The 6626-nt window shown below is 42.0% G+C and overlaps 1 long non-coding RNA gene across 2 annotated transcripts; it reads left to right on the plus strand.

Moving 5' to 3' along the window:
- Window positions 1–1095: 1095 nt before the first annotated feature.
- Window positions 1096–4502, plus strand: LOC148185188 (uncharacterized). 2 transcript variants are annotated; one of them, XR_015773351.1, is made up of 3 exons: window positions 1096–1181; window positions 1619–1729; window positions 4357–4502. It is a non-coding gene; the product is annotated as an uncharacterized LOC148185188 (long non-coding RNA). The 2 variants fall into 2 exon arrangements; XR_015773329.1 differs by lacking the exon at window positions 4357–4502 and adding an exon at window positions 2444–2768.
- The last annotated feature ends 2124 nt before the right edge of the window (window positions 4503–6626 follow it).

The raw sequence follows: 6626 nt of genomic DNA on the forward strand, positions 1-6626 counted from the left end.
GTTAAATAGCAGAAAAGGAATCAAAATGTGCATTTACCACATTCACCAGTTGTCCCATTAATGCACAGTGGCATAAAGCACCATGAACACCTCAGTGTATGCAGGCTCAACAGTTACCCAAATCAGTTTTATTACCTCAGTATGTGTGTGCTTTAGCCTGCATACCAAATCCCTGTGCCTTTTTGCCCTGGGAGGAGAGCTATGTCCTGTCATGCTCTGCTGGCTGCTCCCCTCTCCACACAGTCCAGCTGCCCATGGCAGCACCCACATGGCTGGGTGCCATCCACCCCACAGCCCCTGTGTGCCTATCCATGATTATCCTGTTTCCCAGAAAGCAAGAACAGCTATCACAATAACTTTGTCCAGAAAGTATCACCTTTTTGTCTTTAAAGACCTGCTTTTTAACTGTTTATAGTGAATTAGGAAAGGATAGATGTTGTGTATTACAGTGCTATTAGCCTAGTAGGAAAGAGGTAAAAAATTGTGAGAAATCATTTGTTATTAAAAAAATTGTGAGAAATCATTGTCCCTTAGCCTCTAGAACAATCGCCATCAAATGTTTTTTTCTTGAATGAAATGTTTTTTTCTTCTCTGGTTGACTCTTTGTAACACAGGAAGAATTGAATCCTCTGTGTGATCGATAAATAACAAGGAATTATTTCCTTGTAACCACTCTGCTTCTAATGCTGCAGCCCCAGTGGTTTCAACATCGTTTCTCCTGATTTGCACTAGAGAAGTTGAGGTCAGGACCTTTTTGTTCTTTAGCAAGTAAGAGCAAGCTCTTCCAAATGTAAAACAAAGTACTCCTGGCTGTCCCTAGCACTTGGTAAAATGTCAGGGGACAAACTGGCCTGCCATCCTGGCATGAAATCTAGAGGATAGGAGGCTGGTGGGGCTCCTGCAGCCAGCTCTCCGTTCTCCTCCCTCTGCAGCAGCTGGCTGACCAGGAGATCTCCATCTACAGGCTGGAGAAGATTGGTGGCGGTATGAAATTACTCCCAGGTGCAGGCAAACCAAGTGACTCCCCGCGGCTGAGCTATAAATTAGTCTCTACAGCCTGCCAGCATAACCTGCCTGCTGATAGCTTATAAATAAATCAGCTGCAGAGCAGGGTTAATATTTACCTATGTGTCTCAGACAGGTGGCATTCTGGAGAAGAAAAGTGTTACAGAAATGCTAGAGTAAGTTATCATTAAGCCTCTGCACTGGCATATTTACTCACATCTAATAGCTTACAGAGGTGCAGAAATACAATTAAACCAGAAGAAATCTATAGCTTCTCGCCTCCTGATAACACCACATCTTCCCATGTATTGATTTAACGCCTGTGCTGGTGGTGTAACATGTGTTTACTGTGTTTTACAAGTACCACTGTGCTGACCTGATTTCTGTGTACTGCTTATGGCTGCTTCTTTGCTCCTTTGGGTGGTATTTATTTATTTATTGTTTCTGATAAAATATATGGAAGCTTACCAGAGAGAGGCGGGGTGGCTTATCCATAGCATAGGTGCATACCTGGAACAGAACTCAATATGTTGAAAGGAAGGTATTGTTTTGAGAGTTATTTAATTTATTATCTTCTGACAACTTAAGCTGTAATTCTTCTTTGATGGTATAGAGCCTGGTCATCAGACACTAATTCTCCACATCTCAAAACCCACAATGCTGCACAGACATCTGTGCTGTGCCTTCACCTTAGAGTGCAAGAGAAAACCTGCCCTTCACCAAGGTAACGTTCTCTCTTCCTTTCTTCCCCTTGGTCCTTCTGAAAGGATTCATAGGAAGAATGACTCAGGGCCAATTCCCAGCACATGACAAGACAAAACAGGGACATTTATATTCTTCATAAACATATGGTCTTTTTAACATGGTCATTGGCACTCACAGGGATGTACAACAACTACAACTGCTAAATATGATTCTGGTCACAGTATTAATTTGATGCAGCAGTTCAGCCTGCTCCAGGGTTTGCTCTTTGCCTTAGCAAAGGAGGATAAGGGGGGTTAGCAGGCCCTGGCATCCCATCCCACATATGTAGTACATTTGCAAACTTTAGTGTTTATGGCTGTGAGAGCAGGAGCCAGTTTGGAAGTGCTGGATGCAAGAAACAGGTTGCTTTGCTGTGGATGAAAACCACGAGGTGCTGTGAAGGCACTATTTTAGATGTCTATTTTAGGATGAGATGATCAGTTCTCTGTGAGTGACTCTTTCTTTCCACGGTTATGGATGAAACCTAGACGGAGTATTTACATGGTAGATATCTGTACTTGCTTAGATGAATCCCACCCTTAAAACCAAATCTTAACATCACAGGTGTAGTTGAAATCCATTATTCCTTGTCCTTCTCACCACATCCTTTCCCCAACCAAACACTCCCTTTCTCTGCCACTCTTCAGTGCTCTCTTTGGCTAAAAAACCTACATCCTTCCATTTCTCCTTGCAGGTCTTTTTTTCTAGACTTTCAAATTTGTGTCATCAGGGATGTCCTGTGCAGGCTGGCCTTCCCAAGCCAGTCCATCCTGGGGTGTAACATGCTCTGTACGCTTCCCACAGAGCTGTGCTTACCCTGGTGATGATCTTGCTACTGCACCTACCTCTCAGCCACTGCTGGTTTTGGGACAACCAAAAAATTCCTCAGCCTTGACTGCCACAGGCATTTCCCTTCTCTCTCTCTCTCTGCATGCAACTTAATATAATTATATGAAGAATGGAATAGGACTAGAGTATAATAGGGATTATATCCTCTGAAGAATATATCACCTCCTATGAGCTCTGGATGGACTTCAGAAGCACGTTCCATGGAGATATGTCTTTTGGAAATGAGAGGAGGTTCATCATCAGACACGTAAACATGCAGAACATTCTGTTTTCTCAGCACCTAAATTTTGTTTGATTAACTCCATTTTGAAAGTCCAGATCATATTTCTTCTGCCCTAAAACAGCCTACAGCAAAGCACTAGAAGAAATGAATTGATTTGGCAAGTCCATTTTCATGCCATACTCCATTCTAGCATTTCCTGAAGGGTCTTCAACTAATAGTATCTTAAATTTATACTGATCACTTAAAAGGGAAGGAGCTGGGAACAGTGGATGTCCTATTTGTATGAAGTCCCACAAACATCTAATTACTGGACTGGGGGTTTTCAGAGACCTGTTGTTTGATCCATGAAGACACTGACAAGTCATTCCTTCCTCTAAAATTTCACTGGTAGAGGCAGGAGCCTTGCTTGAACCTTGGAAACAGCACATGTAATACCTTTGTTAAACTAGTTTCCATGGTAACATTTTCATGTCACTGAACATCATTAAAGACAACAAGAAACATGAAGTATTCAGTTTGCATGTGTTTAGAGTTCTATTGACCTCCCTTTCTGAATAACTGTTCTGGAAGAAAAGACTCGGGGCAAAACAACGGATGCTAGAGGTGTCGTTGCTTTGCTGTCACATTATTATCAAGCCTTTCCTTTGATTTTTCAGCTTGGGATTTCAGAATAAACTCTGTAAATATGAGTAGGCATGGAAACAGGGCACAGATATTTCTGTCTCTAACACAAAAATAAAGCAACCAAAGATGACTGCAGTTAAATGGCTTGTCCAGAGGGGAGTAAAGGCGAAGCATGAGGAGGCTGAGCAAGAAACTACGTGCTGTGATGACTTGACTCCCCCGTTTAGCCTCCTTGCCAGAACATGATGGTTCCACTTTGTGTTAAAGCTGGATAAACCACTCTCAGGCTCCTTTGCCACCTGCCCCTCTGGCACTACTTTAAAAATTAAAACCCTGGCAAATTTTGACATATGTGAGCAGCTTAACTCTTACAAAAAGCTCTAGCAATAGAGTGAGATGCACTAGTAAGAAAATTCAGCTGTTGTCTGTCATTTTCTCTGTGCACTGGGTGAGAGGTTTTTTTAGCTTACATAATTAACATTTGTTTTCTTACCCAATGATTTTTTGTGTACTACACTCTTCTCTCACGGGCAGCATTTGTCACTCCTTCTGCTAGGGCAGGATTGCAGCCCCAGCAATGGAAACAAACCATGTCTTGGCTCTGGTTCTAAAATCACGCTGGCTTCTACGAAAGGCCTTTCCAGCAGCCTGAAGGTCTCCTGTGGCACATCACCTGCAGGGACTCGTACAGCACTGGGGAAAGACCCTTGAAAACTACTGCTGAGAAAAGCAGTCAATAAGAAGGATTTGTGAATGCGTTCTCCTCTACATGACAGCCATAGCAAGCTGGGGAGGGTCTTTCAAAGTGGGAGGACAAGAAGGGAAAAAAAGTCTGTACATTTTTTTGTCAGAACCAAGCCCACAGATTCAAATATTTCGTATTTTTATATTTGCTGATTTGATATTTGCAGATATGATGCTGGCAGCTCATGTTACTCCAGTGTGTTAGACCGGGGCATGAACTATATCCAGAAGGTGCAGAGTGGGGATTTCAGAAGACAAATGGTTCACCAGCTGAGATATGTGTTCAGGATGCTGCCGTCCCATGGCAAATAGCTAATTGGCTGCTATCACCAGCAGGATGCCTGAACAGAAATCAAAGGAAGGATACGTGTTTCGTTTCTGCCTGGTGGAAAGCTATTTGAGGGGGCATGAAATAATGCACTGTGTTACTACAGGATTATAATTCAATAAAGAACTATCAGTTTTGGACTGACCCTAAAATCAAGAGTTGTTTTCCACACCAAAAGAAAGGGCTGAGAAACTGTTTCAGGTTAAATGAAAAAATTTATAAACTTTCAGAGAGGCCTTCTGCTGCAGCCTGAGCAGCAGGAGGTGGAACCCAGCTGCAAGGGAGCAAGAGGAAAGGTGACATTCCTGTTTCTTTAAAAAGTACTGAAATTATTCACCTTCAGGTACAGTATCACACTTTTTTTTCTGGATACTGAAGACTGACCACATCATGATAATTCTTCCCCCTTCCCAGAGAAGCCTAGAATTTTGGGGCACCATAGAGGTGGGAGGACAAAATTTGACTTCCTGACCACTGAGTTGAATGCTGTGTCTTTAAAATTCTCTCAAATATACAAGAAAATATCTGTCATTACACTAAGCCAGCAACTCCCTAACCTGGTGGTGACAGGTGGGTGAAGGGCAGGTGGGTTCCAACTCATAGGGTAGAAAGATGTGGATTTTCCCACACCAAATGTAGTGAAGGATTTGACATTACCAAGTGTTTTCCTCTGTCTCCTTTAGCTTTACAATGCTGCAGCAAAACAAAACACCAAAATCTCAAAATAAAATGATCTGACATTTTCAAAATATTTTTTTTCTGCCTGAATTATTCAAAACATTGAACATGAAACTTCAATAAGCATAGAGGCTCCTGAACTGTCTCTCACTGACAAAAAAAATTATTTGTTACAAAAATCAATTTAGGTACCCACTGGACTGAATGAGGCATGAAAAGTTCCTTACATTAGTATTCTGATTTGTAATTTTTCGGGCAAAAATTCCTAACAATAATTTAGCATTGCAACTTAATTTTTTAAAATAACATTCTGCCTGCTGGAATGAAAGGAAATCCAGAGACTTTGAAGTAAGGGAAGACTCAACCACAACACCACTTCCAGCTTTTTTAGCTTAGCTGTGAGTATTTTCCCAATCCCAGAGCAAGCAGTTTCCCAGGTTTTGGTCCTGGCTGTGTCTACCTGATGGAGCTGAGCAGAGCTTCTTCCAGCAGGGATCTGGGGATCCTGGCTCTGAGACAGGCTCCTTTACAAGATGCAATGCTGCTTGCCCAAAGAATGGTTGGCTGAGCTGACAGAAACCCAGGATGAAATAACATGCACAAAACTTTGGATTTCAATTATCAAAACGTTTTCCATCTGACTTTTTTTCCAATGACCTTTTAAAATGAATTCAGCCTTCTTGGCACATTTATTATCAGTGAGAAAAACAGCCTTTACCTTTGAGCCTACACACGATATTTTCCTTCCCTTTTTTCACTTTCTCTGCTTCGCCCTCTCTTTTAAACATTAGCAATCCTCCTATCTTTTTCCTCCTCTTGCAGCAAATCCAAAATCTGAGCAAAAATATGCCTTGCTCTGTTGGTACAACTTGGGACCTTACCATTTACATGGGCATGAACTATGGTGTCATCTGATGCTGGCCCTCATTTCAGATGAAAAAGTGATGCAAAGGAGGAGGGGGTGAGCAGTGTTGTTTCAAATTATGTACATTACATCCTTTCCTTTCCTTTTAAAAACTCAGTGTCCCTAGTCCTTAAAAAATTTTATCCAAACTTCCTTTCTACTTTGAGGAAATTAAAAGCTGTGACTAAGGCTTGTCTCTATCAACAGCTCAAATCATTCTTTAATGAAGAGAACCAGAATCTTGTCTCTTTGTTTTCACACAGACTTCAGTTCAAAGGAACTTGCTTGAGGACAACATTTAATTGACCTCAGTGATGGAGCAGTTGCAGGATGCCTCTTGCCTAGCAACAACCACCAAGTAGGAAAGCTTTAATAACTGCTGGGATTTAGACACCAGGGAATGCTGTTGCACAGCTGTGATGGTTTCTGAGCAGCCCATAAGTGAGCCAGGCTGGCTCCCCTAAAAAAGCCTTAGAGCAGGGAGGCTGGCTCATAGTTCTGAGCTGAGCATCAGGAGGTTGCACCTG

Source organism: Pseudopodoces humilis, chromosome 1, assembly GCF_049639895.1.
Source record: "Pseudopodoces humilis isolate 2021_Gansu_Grassland_sample_001 chromosome 1, ASM4963989v1, whole genome shotgun sequence".
NCBI lineage: Eukaryota > Metazoa > Chordata > Aves > Passeriformes > Paridae > Pseudopodoces > Pseudopodoces humilis.